Source organism: Onychomys torridus, chromosome 12, assembly GCF_903995425.1.
Source record: "Onychomys torridus chromosome 12, mOncTor1.1, whole genome shotgun sequence".
Taxonomy (NCBI): Eukaryota; Metazoa; Chordata; class Mammalia; order Rodentia; family Cricetidae; genus Onychomys; species Onychomys torridus.
In genome coordinates this window covers 62,753,894-62,774,645 of record NC_050454.1, presented here as the reverse complement: position 1 = coordinate 62,774,645, position 20,752 = coordinate 62,753,894, and positions in this window count along the sequence as shown.

The window sequence follows — 20,752 nt, the reverse complement described above, 5'->3', positions numbered from 1 at the left end:
TATAGCCAACATCAAATTAAATAAATAAATTACTTTAGATGGAAAAACAAAAAGCTCAATCCTGAACAATAAAATAACTGCTGGAGGTATCACCACCTCCAATTTCAAGTTGTACTACAGAGCTATAAATATAATAATAAAAAAAACCCACAGGGTATTAGCAAAAAAAAAACACACATCCATCAATGGAATCAGATTGAATACCCAAACACAAATCCATACACTATATGAACACCTGATATTTGTTAAGGAAGCCAAAAATACACACTGGAAAAAAGACATCTTCAACAAATGGTGCTGGTCAAGCTGGATGTCTACATGTAGAAGAATGCAAATTGATCTCTACTTATCACCCTGCACAAAACAAGTCCAACTTGATCAAAGATGTAACATAAAACCAGACACACTGAACCTGATAGAAAAGACAGCCTTGAATGCATCAGCACAGGAAGAGATGTTCTGAAAAGAACATGATAGTGCAAGCACTAAGATCAATAATTAATAAATGGGACCTAATGAAACTGAAAAGCTTCTGTAAGGCAAAGGACACTATCAATCAGACAAAGAGGGAGTCCAAAAAATGGGGAAGACTTTTACCAACTCCATGTCCTACAGAGGATTAACATCTAAACTATATAAAGAACTCAAGAAATTAAATATCAAAAAGACTCAAATAATCTGATTTAAAAATGGGATACAGATCTAAACAGAATTCTCAACAGAAGAATCTCAAATGGCTGAGAAACACTTAAAGAAATATTCAACATCCTTAGCAATCAGAGAAAAGGGAGTCAAAGCTACTTGGAGATTCCACTTTGCCTGTCAGAAAGGCTAAGATCAAAACCACAATTGACAGCTTATGTTGGCAAGGATGCGGAGCAAGAAGAACAATCCTCCATTGCTGCTAGGAATGCAAACTTTCATAGCCACTTTGGAAATCAATATGGCAGTTCCTCAGAAAATTAGGAATTGATCTACCTCAAGACCCAGCTATACCACTCTTGGGCATATACCCAAAGGACACTCCATACTACCACAAGAGCACTTGTTCAGCTATGTTCATTGTGGCTTTATTAAAACTGGGGAAAAAAAAAAAAAACTAGATGTCTCTCAACCAAAGAATGGGTAAAGAAAAATGAGGTACATTATACAATGGAGTATTAGTCAGCTATTTTTTAAAATGACATCATGAAATGTATAGGCAAATAGATGAAACTAGAAAAAAAAAATCATCCTGAGTGAGGTAATCCAGAAAGTCAAATAATAAATAAATAAATAATAAGCAAGCTACAATCTGTAAACACAGAGAGGTTAGGTAAAAAGGAGGATTCTGGGGTGGGCAGGGGCACAAGCATCTCCTGAGGAAAGGGAAATAGATTTTTCGGGTGTGTTGAAGGGCTGTGCTGCTCAAGGTGACCTTTGACATAGTTCGCTGCAAACACTCTCCTCCTGCTGCCCCTGTAGTAGTAATCAGGAATTGTGCTCCAGCTGTATGGTAGAACCATGATGCCAAATGCAAATTAGCAATTCCTCAGCCGCTGTCTCAATCCTATATACTTCCCTTACTCTGGAATAAAACTGAGCTGTCTCACTGAAGCTGACTCCTAGAAAGCTATTTCAGCCATATTCTCTGAACCCTGCTGTGTTGATATTTTGTGTCTCAAGAAAATAAGTAAATTGGCCTATTGATATATCACATTTTCCACAGGATAAAATTTCATGAATCTTCCCAAATGTTTGTTTCTGCTGTTCTCTACAGACATATAATGCAAATATTCTTTTTGTAGGTCCAGTCTGATTACAAATTAAAGCTGGCTTTGGAGTTGGAGTGTGGCTCTCTCCTTCTCTAAACCAAAATAAGTAAAGTAAAATCCAAAATCTCTGTCTCGTGTCAAAAGAGCCACCTGATAAGGGACAGAAGAAAAACAAAAATTAAGGGACTATTTTATTGCCACTAATTTCATAATCCTTTGATTTTATTTTGACTCTTTAAAACTTTTTCCTAAGGTATGAATATTAACTCAAAATTTATAAGATATATATATGTATATATATACACATATATATATATAAACTTTTTGTCATGATATTAATGGTCATATAGAGTATATTAATTTTAGAAAAAAAATGGCTTCATCTAGCTTCCTGTACATGACGATATCAGGTTTGATTCTCTATCAGGTAACTAGGAATTAAGTTTTTGTACTCTGGATGGTCATAACAAAAACTGATCCTTTAACCTCTTTGACATTTAAAATGTTTAAGTTTTCTACAGTGAACCATGATCATGCCTAACAGTGACCTTTGAAGTCTCCCAAAGGAGGATGGGCCTCCACAATGATGATTCCACCAGGACTATGAAACACCACTAAGCTGAAAAACACCACCTAAGGATTGGCTTTGGACTGACTACAGACTACTCAGGACCATTTCAAGGTGGCTAATTGAGGTGATCCAGCCTTTAATCCCAGCACATGGGATCTCATGCCTTTAATTCCAGCACTAGGGAGGAGGAAAGAGGAAATGATACAGCTGGGCGAAGAGAGGAATATAAGGCAAGTAGAGACAGAAACTCTGCCCCTTTTGGGCTGAGGAATTGATAAGGTAAGAGGAGGCTGTGGCTAGCTCCATTGTCTCTCTGATCTTTCAGCATTTACACTAATATCTGGCTATGGGTTTCATTATTAAGACCAAATAGGATTTGTGCCACACCCTGCTCATTACCTCTGCTCCCTCCTGTCTCAAAAACCAGCAGCCAGTGTTGCTTGAGGAAGAAGGGAACCCCACAGGTGAACTGGGGATGGGTGAGGATGGGAGCTCCAGGGATCAGGTAGGGAGAAGACAGAATAGAGACAAAGAGTTTAGGGAGAGACAGATGGAATTGGGGGGTTATTTGGAGGACAGTGTGGAAATCTAGCACAGTGGAAACTTCCTGGGTCTTATGAGGGTGATCCTAGTAATGGGGGGATATGTAGTCTCAACTAGCCATCTCTTCCACGGAAGATGGTGTAGAAAGACTGTAGGAGTCAGAGGGGATGCAGGACTCCAGGAGAACATGCCCACCAAATCAACTAAAGCAGGGTGCATATGGGCTTTCGGAGACTGAAGTAGCAAGCACAGGGTCTGCAGGCATCTGCACCAGGTCCTCTGCATATATGTTGTGGCTGTTAGCTTAGTGTTACTGTGGGACTCCCAACAGTGGGAACAGGTATGGTTTTGACTTTTTTGCCTGCTCTGGGGACTCTTCTCCTTCTGTTTGGTTGCCTTGTCCAGCCTCCGTATGAGGACTTTTGCCTTGTCTTACTGTATTTTGTTTTGCTGTGTTTGGTTGTTGTCTCTTGGAAGCATGTTCTTTTCTGAAAGGAGACAGAGGGTGGGTGCCTCAGGGGGACTGTGAAGAGTGGAGGAAGGGGAAACAGTATTTGAGAATGTATTTTTGTGAGAGAAGAATCTATTTTCAATTAAAAAAATAAATACAGAAGTCAAGAAACAAGAAAATGGTCATTGGAAAAAAGCTATATCAATGGAGGGGGGATAGTACAATGTAAAAAAATAGGAAAGTAAAGAGGGAGAACACTGGGGTTTGAAGGATTAAACAAGGAGTGAGGAAAGGAGGAGATTGGAGATTGGGGTTAATGAAAATGAAAGGGCATAGAAGAGCCATATTGAAACTTACTGTCTCGTAACTAATTTTTTTGTATAATTTTTAAACTATAATTTGAAAAGAGAGACATTCCATGGCTAGAAAAAGCTTCTCCTAGAAGCCATAGATTATTGAACAACAACAAAAAAAATCTCAGTGTCAAGAATAGGATAGCTATTTAAGAGTTCTTGTTCTGATTGGCTTGGGGGCCCTAACGCAATTCAAGTTCTTGCCATTCCTCTTGGTTGCCCACCAAAGCTAGATGACAAAATAATACTGGTGAAGATACCACATACTTTGCTTTCATCATAGAGAGAAATGAAGTTAGAACTAAGCTGGAAATATCCTGTTTGCTGGCTAGATTTCCTAGCCCCAGCAGGCTGCTAGGTGAGAGAAGAACTCAATGATCTTATCAGCGATGGATACTACAAACTATGAGATCTTACTGCTAGATAAGACATGCCAACTTGTGCAACAGAGACACTAATATTACAGGTGAAACCAACACTCTCTGGTTAGATGTAAGGCCCAATCCACAGAAAGGAGTACATGTTTAGTACTATAAACCAGCTGAAAAATCCAAGGTTAAGGAGGTCCTAGGGAAAGAGAGGAATACTCTTTAGATAAATTGATGTTTAAAAACTGCCTTCTAAAATTTATATTTATACCTATAGGTAAATGCTACTCACAGTGTTAATGAGAGTCTTCTTATTAAAGCCTTCACTTCCCAGTGAACTGTGGTGAATACAGAGAGTGGTGACTGTACAAGGTGCTCTGAACAAATGGTGAATGAGTTCTCAACCCTAAACAAGACATCTATACCATTCACTTTAAGGCCCAGTGAACAGTGTGGAAAGGGGGTCAAAAGAAGCTAAGAGCTGGACAATAGGATGAAAGGCTGAGAAATGACATCTTCTGGTCGAGACACGGCTATAAAAATCATGAACTCATTGCTGAGGATGCCTACATTGGATCTTCATGAGAATGGGGACATCACTAATTGGGTATGTATGGAGGAGAGGCTCAGGAGTCTCAACCTTCATATATTTGTCACTGATATATTCAGAAAGAAAGGAAGTCATTACCTTCAGTTCTGTACTCATGATGACCTCACCAGACTCTAATAGATAGTTCCAAAATTATGATTGTGGTTTAACTAAATGAGTCCTCAAACAAAACCAAAAGTTGTGAGTATAGACAAGAGATTAAAAAAGAAAAGGCACTGATAAAGCTAGGGAAATACAAGAGGACATGAAAGGAGAGAAATTAGAATGCCTTATATGCATGTATGAAAAAAACTTAAATAATAAAAAATTAAAACAAAACCAACATATTTTCAGATTCAACTGAAGAAACCCTGTTATCTATAATTTGGTCAATAGCAAAGGCACAGTTTAGCTCACTCCCTGGAGTCTGGAAGAACTCTAACACCTTATCTGAGGACACTTACTTCAAGTAGCCTTTTTCATTTTCAACTAAATCTATTTCAAAAAAAATTTGCAGGTTGTTTCATTTACACTGCCAACTTTTAAAAGCTTGCTAAGGCTTTGCTAAGACAATAAAGCAAGCAGAATTGCTTTTTATGAAGAAGGAAAGTCCAAAAGGCCACTTTTTAGAGAGAACCCACAGTTCAGATTTATTCAGAGAAAAGCAAAGAAAAACTTTTAGTTATTGAAATAAACTCCCAGCCATAGCTTTGTAATCAGTTTTCAAACTCCACATGCAGCTGAGGATAATGTTATGCTAAAATAATGGACTTGAGGCCATGCATGTCTGCTTTCTGTCTAATGTTTACAACTGTAAACAATGCATCTAGTGTTTAGAATAGTTCTGTTGATACAGAGTCTATGATAGCATTTCTGTTCCCTGCATACCATAGGTTCTTTGTTTTCTGGGCTATCTTCTCTTCAATTAAGTCAATTTTGATGCTGAGGGTCTTACAAATCACAGGAATTTCTCTTAACTCTCTATTGGTAACAATCATGCATGTAGTGTCAAATTATGTCCAAATAGCTTGCAAGGGCAATAGGTCCAAAAAACTGATCCTTGGACCAGGAATTCTCAGCTTCAGACAGGAATATTGTCTGTTTTTCTTTGTTCACAATATCTTCAAGAGAAGGATGGATGAACCATATAGCGGGTTTTCCACCATAGGATGTTAAGTGTTGCAAGCAAGGTTTGGTAAAGAAACTGGATCAAAACATCCTTCACACCTTTAATCCCAGCACTCGGGAGGCAGAGGCAGGTGGATCTCTGTGAGTTCAAGGCCAGCCTGGTCTACAAAGCGAGTTCCAGGAAAGGCACAAAGCTACACAGAAAAACCCTGTCTTAAAAAAAACAAAAAAAAAAACAAAACAAAAAAAAAAAAAGGAAAGAAATCCTTCACTGTCCATTCTCAAATCTTTCAATACAGTCTTAACATTCACAGACTGACCATTTCTACGTGGGCCTCTGATGCAGCCTAAGGGAAAGTGTGGTATTGGTTCCCAAGGAGACCAAATAGGGCAGTTCCCATAGAACAAAAAACAGTGGTTGGAAAAAAAAAAAAGACTACTTTTCAGGGTCTCTAACCCTAGTTCAATTTTAAGACAAAAATTTAGGCCAGAAAGTTCTTTTTAAAATAAAATAGAACGAGAGTCTGAAAAGTCTGGTATGCGAAGGAGGTCTTAACAGTCTGAGTGTGTCAGCTTCTTTGCTAAAGATGCAATATTGGATAAAGGTTCTCAAGTTTCCATTTGGGAACATTCTGTATACTGAACTGGCTAGTTGTAAATATTGTTACACTTATAGCTTTACCAAACACCTCCATTATTACCACAGAGCCATAAAAATAAATTTTTTCTACTCGTACTGTTTAATAATAGATTTTTAATTACTGCTTATTTTTTCCTTGGGATTTGGGAGGTTTGCTTCATTTTCTGTCTACTTTATGAAAAATAATATACTCATGAATTATTTTCTCAAGGGATTATGGACACATTAAAAACTTTGGTCCTGATATTCATTCCAGTCCTTTCCCAAAAACCATGCCATAAGGTATGACTAACCCAAATAGTAATGTAAAATAGCAGCTTGTTGTGCAACCCACTAATGGGTTATTTGTTTTCCCCATGTTTATTCTTGTAACTGAAGTGATTTTTTTAAATGTGTATTTTCATAATTCTTGGACATTTAGAAAGAAAAGAGATTTTTTTCCCTTATTTCATGAGCTATAAACTTTATTTGGCAATGTTACCTGGTAAATCAATTGAAAATAGACCTAGGCTATTTTTTTTTTTTAATGTAATGCTTTGGAAAACAAGTGTTTCTTTTCATGATCTTTTATTTCTTTACTTACCGTTGTTTATCTACAATGAGAGATTTTTGTTTGGTAGAATAGCAGCTGCTTGGAGCTCAGTGGGAAGTACTTTGTTTATTGGAATTGCCCCGGGTTAATCTGGATACTTGATGATGATATTCCATCTCTAAGCAATAGGCACAGCCTGAAATCTCAGTCATGATTTACTGGTCGCTTGGTTATGTGGATCTACTTTTTGTTTGTTTGTGTTCCCATTAAAAGACATTTCACCATCTCATTGTGTGCCTCTGCATCATTTTGCTTGCTGAGAAGAAAATGTGTTCTTTTTGGAGGATTAAGAAATCTATGTATAATGTTCCTACATGGCAAATTCTATATGCTTCTACCAGCTACTTCCTTGATGGACATGAATTGACAGCTTGTTAAGGCCTAAGTGCTTTCAAAGAGTGAGAAGGAAATCTGTGGAAAGAGTGGGAGAGTACAAAGATTATTTCCCTCTATTTCAGAACACTCTCTGGGGTATCTATTCCTCAGGGTAAGATTGCATGAAAGCACTTTCCCACTCTTGCCTCCAGGAATATCACCAAAATGAGATAAAATGATCAAAAGAAAGTGGAAGTCATAATCTTATGAGGATGCCGAGCAGTAGAGGCAAGAACAGGCCACAGCATCAGTTTAAAATCTAGAAAACGGGTCAGGCGGTGATGGCGCAGGCCTTTAATCCCAGCAATCCGGAGGCAGAAACAGGAAGATCTCTGTTGAGTTTGAGGCCAGCCTGGTCTACAGAGTGAGTTCCAGGACAGGCACCAAAACTACACAGGGAAACCCTGTCTCAAAAAAACAAAAAAAGCTGAGGACCAATCAGGCCTACAGAACAACAGAAGTGTGTGCAAGAAAGATTAGGTTCCAATCAGGAGGAATGCTTGAGACTCTCCACAAAGTACCGTTCTCTGATACATCCTTCCCTACTCCACACCCCTCACCATGGAGTAGATCTTTGAGAAGGGGAATAGATGCCTGCCTGGTAGCAGTGAGGGTCATATTCTTACCACTTTCTCTCCTGGCATAGATGAAAATGAAAGAAGAGAAGGGAGAAGAATAATTTCATTCCTTTTATACCACTCAGTGGTATAATAATGCAGTACTGAGGTCAGTATCTAGATTTGAATAGGCACCTCTCTTGGGAAGCTATAAGCACATATAATTAAAACAATCATTTTCTACTGAGCTTTGAACTGCATTAATGGGATTTCATCTTTTTAATTCTTTACTTATTTGTGTAATTATGTTTTGTTTTCATGGTATTGGTAATATTAAAACTTGTATCAATTCCTCACTAACTTGCTGACGGAGAAGAGACAGTCTTAAAGTGAAGTGGGTGTTAAAAATACAATAACCCCAAAGACAGACACCTTGTAAGCCTAATGGAGGCATATCTTCCTAAAAATATCCATTACTTTTCATTTTTATTTAACTGCTAAGGTGAGTTAATTCAATCCTAAATCCTACCCAGCCTTAGAATCTATAACATCAGTTATGAATCTAAGAACCAAAAGGAACTTTCAGGGTGTATTCGTTCCAAGTACAATGACTGAACAAAATCTCACTGTCCTAAGAATCCAACTAAAAGAAAAGTCCTTTTCAACCTTTCCTGAGGTTGACCTTATTTCATGGCTTCTTCATTTATTTCAAGCTTGTGAACAGAGAATGCCTCTCTGAAAGAGAGAGCCTCACCCTGACAATGTTGTAGACTTTCATTCTGTCTCAATAGGACAATCATCTCTGAACACAAGAGCCCTGGATGAAGCTACTTCCAAGTATCTAAGTTATGTGGTTTTAGACAAGACTGAAAAATAAAGTGTCCAGGTTACCTGAAAACTAATGCCCTTGCTTTTCTGTTAATTTTTGTAAGTTTAAAACATTGTCTGTACCATTCTTTTGAAGTTGTCCTTACCTGGAATGAGAGCCTTATTCTAGGAAATATCTGGTCAAGGAAGAAGACATGCAATCTACAAGAATAAATTACAGTATACAAGCATATTACAATATAAATATATTCACAAAACAGACATTTCTCTAAGAAGTAACAAAATCCATAGATACATAACTTTGCCAGAAACTTATATATAACAGTTAAAATTACCAAAGAGACTATATAGTTTCCCAGTTTATAACGTCTGCAGTCATATTTACATACTGAAGAAAAGAACTAGAGAAGAAATATATGCCAAAAATGCAGAATAAGGAAACGCAGGAAGCAAATCTCTTGGAGACATAATAATTAGGAAGCAAAAGTCAAAACATATGTAGGTGGATTAACCTTGGAAAGGAGAAAATGCAGATCTTGGCTTGGGAGTTGAAATCTAGAAAAAGATTCTAATCTAAAATTTAAATCTGTAATACAATGCAGAGAACAGACAAAATATAGCTTTAGATATCTTAAAGCTGCACAATTAACTCTTAGGTGGTTGAAAAATGAGACTGTCCAATGAGTCGTGTAACCCAAATCCAGAAAGACAAATGCCATAGGTTCTCTCAACTGTGGGTCCTATTTTCAAATCTTTCGATATGAGTGTCTAACCCAGATTAACTGCAGAAACCAGGAAAGTAAAATGGAGCCCACGGAGGTAGGAAAAGGCACTCTAGAGAGGGTGATGGTAAGACACTGGTATAATGATGAGCGACATGGCAAAAATGGGGAAGGGACTTTTTCTTGAAAGAAAGAAAAAAGGGTAACACTGAGGGAGAGGGAGGGGGAGGGGTAAAGAAGACTGAGGGTAATTGAAAAAGCCATAGAAAACATTCTTTCATGTTTACATAAAAACATACATTTATAAGAATGAATATAAATATATATTATATATTTGCAAACTTAAACATATATATGTAAACAGTTTAAATTAAGTTATGCCACTTGTAGTGACAATGCTCTCCCACAAGAGTATACACTACATACCAAAAAAAAAAAAAAAAAACCAATGCCAGGCGTGGGAAACATCTCTTTGAGTCATTGATCAGAGGAATCCAAGAGATTTGCAGAACAGTATAGGCTATTATTGTTGGCCTTAATTGTCTCCCAAGCTGCCACACATTTCAGACACAGAACTTGAAGGATTGAGCTGGAACCAACTAGTTCTATTGCATTAGAAGGTGCTGCACAAGCTGTCAAATGAGAAAACAACTGAAAGAAATACCAGCTATAATGGCTCCAAATCACAATAATTACCAACAGAGCTAGATATGCCTACGGGTGCAGTGGCGGCACTCACAGTGTGGGGATAACCAAAGGCCCACTTGATAAGAAGGAATTAATTCCTGGCACTGTAAACCTAGCCAACTACCTGGAGTTGGTAAGGTCATGGGTCCAAGAGGAGAACCTACTGTTGCCCCTTTTCTAAACCACTATAATTCCTAAAGCATTCTAAATTCCACCACAGAGACCATCACAAAAATTCACAACTGGTTAAAAATGCAGAGAGCAACTAACTGTGATATATTCATCTCCAACTGATACATCCACAAGACAAGCCCAATACCTAAGGCTCAGGTATTATTACAGAAAAGAGGATGAACAGAGTGTAAGAGCCAGAGAACCAGAATGTCTGTTACAAGACAGTGTCTTGTATCTATGATAAGAAGCAAGTTGCATCCATAAAATCTTAAAAATATTGCTGCCTAAACAAGATCTTCACAAAGTAGGTGGGGGGCATCTCAAAACACCCTTCTCCTAGAAGAATAATAGCTACATGCAACTAATGGCTAGTAAGAGAGGGAGACTCTGTCTTTTGCAGGTATGAGCCCCTGATAGGTGATTCAATACCAAATGGCCAACCCTAAACACATACACATATGAGCATTACTAAACGGACTCAGCAAGTTGTGTTTATATATGCATATCGCAATAATAGTTGAAGAGATCATGAAGTTGAGAGGGAGTTGGGAGCATTGGATGAGTTGGAGGGAAAAAGAATGGGTAGAGAGGATGCAAATACAATACTCAAGTGAAATTCTAAAATTTCATAATAATAGAATATATGCTAAAAATACTGTCTTGGTTTGCATTTTTCTGATGATTAAGGATGTTGAGCATTTCTTTAAATGTCTTTCAGCCATTTGTGATTCTTCTTTTGAGAATTCTCTGTTTAGCTCTTTAGCCCATTTTTAATTGGATTGTTCAGTATTTTGATGTCTAGTTTCTTGAGTTCTTTATATACTTTAGAGATCAATCCTCTGTCAAATGTGGGCTTGATAAAGGTCTTTTCCCACTCTGTAGGCTGTCTTTTTGTCTTATTGACCGTATCTTTTGCCCTGCAAAAGCTTCTCAGTTTCAAGAGGTCCCATTTATTAATTGTTGTTCTCAGCATCTATGCTGCTAGTGTTAAATTTAGGAAGTGATCTCCTGTGTCAATGCGTTCAAGAGTACTTCCTACTTTCTCAATGAAACATTTCACTATTAGGATAAAAATTTATACTGTGTCAAGCTGCTAGTAGAAAAATAAATAAATAAATATGAAAAAAAGTCTACCACCCTAGATTTGAGTTAACTATATAGAATGGAATTGTTGCTATAATTCTGCTTACTTCTTTTTTGGGGGGACACAGAACTAGAAAATTGTTAGGCTTATAGAGAAAGAGAGGGTGGCAAAAGTGTGTTAAAATATACCATGTTTTCATAATTAAGAGAGAATATACAAGTGAGGCCCTAAATGCATGTCTCATAACTGTGGAGCAGAGGCATTCATTTCTAAAGATGGAAGCCGGGGTTTCCTTCTCAGTGTCCCATTCTGAAAGCAAGTTATCCATTCAGTCTATGAGTTGGTACAGAGTCCAGGTGGCTTCTGATACTAGCGGCTCCTGTTATCAATGGACTTACACATGACAGATTATATCAAAGACAGTCAAGAGTAAGATGTACTAAACCAGAACAGTGTTGTCTGCAGTGCTCATTTGTGGAGACGACCTTATCTCAGAACTACACAACATTGACAGTGGAAAGAGAAAAAAAAAATTTCAAAGTCCTTTAAATATGTTTATGGTTCTGGTGTTATTAGCAATAATTAGAAAGACCTGTGAACACCTTAACAAGGCATGGAAGCAAAACTGCACAAATTTGTTGTCCATCCAAGCTCTTCTAATAGTGAGTCAGTACTACCATGAGTCATTGGAACAGATATAAGAATAAGCAAGATACTAAGTGAAGAGGGTTTAGGTCAGATGCCATAAGTCCATCAGTGACAGGAGTCACTAATATCAGAAGCCAACTGGACTCTGTACCAACCCCACAGAACCACCAATTAAAGTGCCTGCAGGATGGCTCATTTCCTAGCCCATTTTCCTCTAGATAGTCTTCCCTTTGATATCACCAATACATTTTCACATGAGTGCCTCAGGCCCCTGTATCACAAACCAGGTTAAAAATAATAATAACAAGGGCTGGAGAGATGGCTCAGAGGTTGAGAACACTGGCTGTTCTTCCAGAGGTCCTGAGTTCAATTCCCAGCACCCACATGATGGCTCACAACCATCTGTAATGAGATCTGGCTCCCTCTTCTGGCCTGCAGAAATACGTGCAAACAGAACATTGTATACATAATAAATAAATCTTTAAAAAAAAATAACAAAAAAAGAAAACCCCCACAAAAGACAGAAATTTACTGTCTTAACATTCTGGAATCTAAACATCCACATAAACTTTCACTTTTCGAGTTGAAGTGTCTTTTTTTTTTTTTTTTTTTTTGGTGTGTGGAATCAGATGTTAAGAAAATCCCAAGGCAGACCTTCTAACCTCAGCAAAGAGTCCTTTTTTCTTAACACAGTTTCCACTATAATTTACAGCACTCAGCATCTGCACATCTTTGAAATATTTTAGAACTCTAAACTTTCCATTGCATATGGCATGTATGATTTTCTACTTTTCACACTCTTTTAACAGAGTTATTTTTCACCACCAGGAATATTCCAATACAGTAGTGTACATGATACTTACACCCCAATTCCATAGTCCTTATCTTTACACCCTGGTTCCATAGTTCTTATCTTTACACCCCATTCCATAGTTCTTATCTTTACACCCCGATTCCATAGTCCTTATCTTTACACCCCGATTTCATAATTCTTATCTTTACACCCTGATTTCATAATTCTTATCTTTACACCCCTGATTTCATAGTTCTTATCTTTACACCCCTGATTTCATAGTCCTTATCTTTATACCCCATTCCATAGTCCTTATCTTTACACCCCGATTCCATAGTCCTTATCTTTACACCTCTGATTTCATAATTCTTATCTTTAAACCCCAATTTCATAGTTCTTATCTTTGCACCCCAATTTCATAGATCTTATCTTTGCACCCCGATTTCATGGTTTTTATTGTTGCACAGGAGGAATGGATAGGAAACAGTAATCCATACACAAGGAAATAAAGATGGTGATGAGTGCTACGTAGATAATTAATGCAGTGTGCTGGAGATGAAGGCGTTACAACAGGATGAGAAGAGAAGAAGGTGACATCAAACTGGAAGGTCAGGAGAAAAGAGCATCACTAATCTGATGGCTTCTGATTCAAAATCCCAAAGACCATTAAAGGACATAATTAAAGATTTTCAATGCGTAAACGTAGAAGAACATTCCCTATAAAGGAAAATCTATGATGTATGTATATGGATCCGTAAATTGTGTTCGTGTATATATCACATGTGTAGATCAACTTCTCTACTTCATTTCTCCCATTTATACACATTTGATTCTCCTTCATTAATTTAGACAAGTAAATAGTTCTTTTCTAGGTGTTGCTCTGTCTGAAAACAATGTCCTGCATATTTTGCTTCATTACTATGGCTCGTTATTTGTGTATTTTCTGATTTGAATTCCAATGTACTACAATCCAATGTGCCACTCTTACCTCTCCCCTAAATGTGTTTGTTAGTTTTCTGTTGCTATGACAAAACATCGCTTCTAAAGTAACTCGTAAAAGAAGGGTTTATTTCACTTAGAGCTCCAGACGCAGCAGGCATGGAGGCTGGGGCAGGATGCTAGGAGCTGACATTTTGAACTTCAAAGTTGAAGCAGAGAGCGAACACGGGGAATGGCTCAAGTCTTTAAGGTCTCAAAGCCAGCCTACAGTGACACACTTCTCTTGTGGAATATTAGTTTAAGGTGTGTTGCATCCGTGTATTCTGTGGAATATTTGTTTAATGATGCAAAGATGTGTTACATTCTTTTATGTTGCATTTGTTTAACTCTGTAACACTGTTTTACTGTGCCTGTCTAAAACATCTGATTGGTCTAATAAATTGCTGAATGTCCAGTAGCTAGGCAGGAGAGGGGTAGGCAGGGCTGCCAGGCAGAGAGGACTGGGAGGAGAAATCTAGGCTCAAGAGAGAAAAAAGAGCAAAGAGTGAGAAAAGGAGAAATGAGGAGGATGCCAAGGGCCAGCCACCCAGCCATACAGCCAGCCATGGAGAAACAGAAAAGAAATCTATATAGAATAAAGAAAGATAAAAAGTCCAGAGACAAAACATAGTTAAAGAAAAATGGGATCATTTAAGTTAGAAAAGCTGGCTAGAAATAAGTCAAGCTAAGGCCGGGCATTTATAAGTAGTAAAAAGTCTCCATCTATTTATTGGGAGCTGGGTGGCAGGCCCCCATAGAGTTAAACAAATAAAAAAATAAAATTACCAACTACATACTTTCTCTAAAAAGGTCATGCTTCCTAAGCCTCCCAAAACAGAGCTACCAACTGGACAGGAAGCGGCATTCAAATGCCTGGGACTGTAGACGACATTTCATGTGAAGCACCACTCAAGGCAATGCTGAAAACTGTTTGGCCATCCAGGAAATGAGTACTCAAATCTGATGCCCTTTCTTAATCTAATAAACAAAGCTATGATGAAAAAAAAAAGGTCAGTTGGTAATATAATGTCTGATTGTGGTTCCCCATGTATGTATGCTCCTTTGAATGACTGTGGTCATGTCAGCTTCCCTTAAAGAATGTGGGTAAACAAGCTTCCTGAATGACAAAGCTCAAGAAATCCCAACCAAAGCATCCCTGGCTATGCAATCAGGATTATTCTATCCTTCAACTCTGCTGTCATCTATGTTCCATTTTTAATTTATCTTCCAGAAAAATCCCTGGAAGACATCAAGGAAGCAGTTTTGGAAGTAGCAAAAGTTAGAAGCCAAGAAACAAACATACCTCTTCCTCCCAAGAGGGTAAAATTGAAACTGATGTTTTTCCCAGACAGTGAAGCAAATATGTTTTATATTTCTTGGTTTAACTTTTCTTGTGTGAATTATAATGTCATTTTTTTAAACCAAAACTTACTGCATATCTCAATGAGACAAACCATGTTTAAAGGTCCTGACAAAAAGCAAACATGAACAGATCTACAGCATACTTAAAAGAAAAAAAGTTAGTTAGTGTAACTAATGAATTAAATAATTTCATCTCATTTTAATTAATTTGTTTTTAACCTAGAATTCCTTTAATTACTAGAAAGTGTCAAGAATATTAGAATCAAATTTAATATGTAATTCTATATTTATTACTGCACAGGTAGTCTAAATATTGATCACATATCTCTGTTGAAATTTTAAAACTAAAATTGAGATAAGTTGTAAACATAATAAACAAAGATTTTGAAGACATTATCCTAAAAGGCATTATAAAACATGTCATAAATATTTTTTATATTACTTATAGGTTGAAATGCTGTTGGGATTAAGTTAAGCAAATGACATCATTAAATTGATTTTACTTCATTTATTTGACTTTTAAAATGTAACTATGAAAAAAATTTGATTACATATGTGGTTCACATATTTTTACTGAGCAGAAATTTTGCAGATCAGTCATTCTCAAACATTAATAGGTGTTGGAATTACGTGAAAGTTATTTTAAACCAGTAACATGTTTGATCAAGAACAATGCATAGTCAACAAAGAAAAGATCCTAATTCAGGTGTGAACCTACAGGTGGGGGTTGGAAGAAAAGCAACTGCAGAAAGATGAAACATGTGTCCAGAAAACTGATACTCTCTCTTCTGGGAAACTTCAAGGATATAGTGGTGTTTGCTCTGCCCATGACCATGTGCAATAGGGCCCCCAAGGAAGTGGTACTTCCTGCCCTTGTATGTGACCTCTTATAAGGGAACAGAAAAGGGTCACATGCCCCTTCTCTCTGTTCCTGCCTTCAAGGTTCATTCGCTCCTAGTTAGATCAGAGGATGACTTCAGCTGTCTACTCTATTCTGTATTTGTAAGTGTATTTCCTTAATTTATATCTTCATAAATTCTGTTACCCATTTAATAGACTCATCTGGATTGATCGTAATATAAGGAGGCTTAAGTTGTCAGGTCTGGTCAGCAAAAAAAGACAGAAAGTCAGATGCAACTCAAGGTTTCCATGATGCCAAAGTCTCCTAGAGAATCGAAATTATATTCAAATTCCAAGGAGATCACAACAAAGGATTTCAGTTAGCAGAGAATTTGGATATATTTCCATTTTAAAAAAGACTGGGCAACTAAAGTACAAAAGGCTGTTTAGAACTGATCAAGAGTGAAAATTGACATACACAAAGACTACCATCACGTTAAAGGGAGAGCTAAGAAAGTAGGCTAAAACAACTTTGCGGAGTACAATAATAGCTACTGAAAATAACGAATGAGAGCCCTACTCTAATTCGGGAAAACTTCACCGTCTTAGTCAATGTTCTGCTGCTGTGAAGGGGCACCATGACCACAGCAACTCTGGGGCTTCCTTACATTCAGAGATTAGCCCCAAGGTGGGAACCATGGCATACAGGCAGACATGGTGCTAGATAGGTAGCTGAGTGATCTACATCTGGATTGGCAGGCAGCAAGGAGAGAGAGAGAGAGAGAGAGAGAGAGAGAGAGAGAGAGAGAGAGAGCCTAATCTGAACATTTAAAACCCCAAAACCTGTCCCCTGCAGCATGAATCTTAAAGAGTCTTATTAATAAAATCAAACCTGAGCCAGGTATTGGGGTGAATGCTGGAAGATCAAAGAAGCAGAACAAGCCATAGCAACCTCACCTTGCCAGTTCCTCAGCTGATCCTATTTCCTCAGACTGGAAGCCTCTGTGTCCTCATCCAAATGAGTCTCTGCTGAACTGCTGCTCCAAAGCCTAAAAACTTAACCAGCCAAATGGTTAACGAGCCAAATGCTTCTAGTTCCTGGTTTTCAAGCCTTGTATACCTTTCTGCTTTCTGACATCACTTTCTGGGATTAAAGGCATGAGTCACCATGCTTGGCTGTATCCTTGAATACACAGAGATTGGCCTAGCTCTGCCTCCCAAGTGCTGGGATTAAAGGTGTGTGTGCCACCATTTTCTAGCCTCTGTATCTAGTGGTTGTTCTGTCTCTGACCCCAGATAAGTTTATTAGAGTACACAATATTTTGGGGAACACAGTACCACCACAGTCCCCCATTGACATACTTCTTCTAGAAAGGCTACATTGACTCCAAGATCACACCTACTTGTGCCACTCCCTGATGACCAAACATTCAAATATATGAGGTGGGGGTCATTCTTAATCAAACCACCACACTCATCACTCACGATGAAAAGGGAGATGAGATCATGATTTTATCAAAGGCATATTTACATACATATATTCATGCAGAAAATTTACACACACAAAGTAAGTGAATAAAATGATATTGTTTCTAAAGGGAAAGGAGGATGGCATTCAAGAAGCATACATGCCAGCACCATGATATGAAGCTATATTATTTACTTTTCTGGTTGCTGTGACCACACACGCGACAAAAGCAAGACTAAAGAATAAATGCTATGGGAGTGTGGATGCCAACTTTCCTTTCCAAATTTACATTAATATAGCATTCTGATACAGATTGCGAAACTTGTTCTAATTAAATGAAGGAGTTCTCTCTCACTCCTGGAAATATTTATGTTTGTGATTATCCCTGTAAAGTTTGTTTTGTTTTATTTTAATACAAAAAGGCACCCCCTTATGTTCTCCATGCCATTCTCTGTGCTTCAAGCACAAATAAGATACCATCCATGAGTAGGCTGTACTGGCTAGTTCTATAAGAACTTGACAAGCTAGAACCATTTTGGAAGTGGAAATTTCAATTGAAAAAAAAAAAATGCCTCCCCTAGATTGGCCTGTGAGCAAGCCTACGGAAGGATAGGTGCTTTCTTGATGACTGATATGGGAGAGCCCAGTTTACTCTGGTGGTGTCACCCCTGCACAAACGGTCCTGGGTGTTACAGAAAAGCAGACAGAACAAGCCATGGGGAGTAAGCCAGTAGACTGTACTCCCCCATGGTCTCTGCCTCAGTTCCTGCTTGCTTAAGTTCCTGTCGTAAAGTCTTTTCATGACAGACTGTGATATGGACTGGTAAGCTGAAATGAACTCTTTGTACCCTAAATCACTTTTTGTCATGGTGTTTTATCTCAGCAATAGAAACCCTAAGACGTGGACATTCAAGTTATACTAAAAATTGGTGCATTCAACTTCCAAATGGACAATAATGTTGGCCATTCTATTTCATGTCTCCATATAAAACTGTTCACCAGTGAAAAGGACATAAAATAGCTTCTAAGTACTTATGATTTCTAGGCTGCAATATCATAGCTTGTTACTTGCTAATTTTATTTCCTGCTGCCTTACCCAATAATGAATAAAATGACACTTTAAAAGTATTACTATTGAGGGTAAATTCTTCTATACTCTGTGGTTTAAAAAAAAGATTTGTTAATGATAACTTTGAAATTCAGATATAAAAAGAGACTAAAAGATGAATATTTTTTTCTCTACTCTGCTAAGGATCAAAGCCTGAATATCCAACATGAAAAACCTATTTTACCTCTTAAAAGCTAAAATTACGGACTGGTAAGATGGTTCAGTGAGTAAAGGAACTTGCTATTCTCTCTCTCTGTCTCTCTCTCTGTCTCTGTCTCTCTCTCTCTGTCTCTCTCTCTGTCTCTGTCTCTCTCTCTCTCTCTCTCTCTCTCTCTCATCCTGAGGTTGCAAATAAAAGTCTACTATCTCCTACCTGTCTTGTACTTTTCCTGTTTTAAGTAAATTTCTGAAACTTACATATAAAACTTTTTATGATTTTAAATTTGTATTTGTTCAGATGGGTCACTGTTGGAACTCCCCATGTAACATCTGAAAGTCGAAATGTCATTATAGCCTAGACTTAAAAAGAGCTTTATTTGATGTTGGTTTCTTCGCTTCTAAAACTGCTTCAAGCTTGTACAGCTCTCAGAAGTGGCCTGTATATCTTTGGAGTTTTAGTATTTTTACATTATGACATCCGATCCATTTGACCTAGTAATCAAAATTACTTTTCATCTGTGATGATTTTACCATAGTTTCCTTGGATTTTTTATTTTTAAATTTTAAGCTATTTTTTTTATTTCTGGAAACTTTTCTGCCTATAAGTTTTCTCATTCCCTTGCACATAAATATGCCTGCATATTATAAGCTAATGGTACCTTGAGTACTGCAAAATAGACCCTCTTGGACTGTGATGAACTAGCAAGCAAGGTGGCTTGATCAGTCTCCTGAACCATATCAGGATTTCTGTTCTCAGAATCTGGGAGAAACTTCTCTAGCCAACATTGTGCCTACTTACTGACATGAGTTGTGAGGTGTCAGAATATTCTAAATTGGTGGCTCTCACTATGGTGCTGACACAGCTGTTTCTCCAATAGGGATCATGTTGGAAATGCAGGTTCTTAGGCCTACCTCTGACCTTCTGAACTGGTGATGGGGGTCCTCTGAGCTCAAGTCTAACAGCCTCTTCCAGAGCTGTGCACATCCAGAGATAGAAGAGATTCCATCTTCCATGCCCCATGCCTGTCTTCACCCTACAGATCTGATCTGCAGAGGCTTCCCATCCCATCTTCCCATCCTAAACACTATAGCACTGTATCCCAGCTCTGCAAAAACTGCCATATACCTGTGCATTCCTTTTTAAAGAGTTGAATTCTTTATGTGTTGAGGTCTTCTCCAGGTTCCAATCATAAGATTAAAAAACTGTTGTGTCTTACTCCAGTGCATGAATGTGATTTATTCTGTAACTTAGGAAAAACAAAAACAATACTCTAGGGACAAGTATTTCTGGGGTAGAGGATCTAAATGTAATGCAGACTTAAGTCAGAGAGAAATGTAGGTTAATATTAGAATAGATAGTGCAGCAGACAAGTGCCTGCTAAAGAGCCGTGCAAGCCGAGTTTCTCTGAAACACACATGTGCAAGAAGAGACAGTTGTCCTTGGTCATATGTGCACATAGAACCCCTTCCTTAAACAAAATAAATGTATTAAAATATTTTTCCAGGTTACAGTAGATTTGAATGGTGTCACTAAAACTTCACTGTGTCTGGCTGAAAATGAGAGTGGACTTGATCAGGCTTCTTCTTTTGTGTTTTCCTCAGGCATATAATGTAATTAGAGGTGCTGTATGTTCTCATCTTTTGGTCTTTGGCCCATAATTTTGCCTAAATTAAGGTTCAGATAGATTTAACTTTTGGGGCATGCGCCACTTCTCAAAAGTAGTATTTTAGTTATTTGATTTCATGCCTAACAAGTAATGTCTTCCAATCAGTTTAGTGTTTGAAAAAAGAAGAAAATTACGTTAGCGTATTTGGCAAATTGTCTGTAAATATCTCCAGTTTTCTGTTCACTGTTTTGTTGCCCTTACATCTTCATTTTTATACAAGCTGTGGAATCCAACTTACCCGAAAAATTTCACGTTGGCAATAATATTAAGATCTATTTCATCCTCAATTTGCAGAATTATTGAGGGAAATACT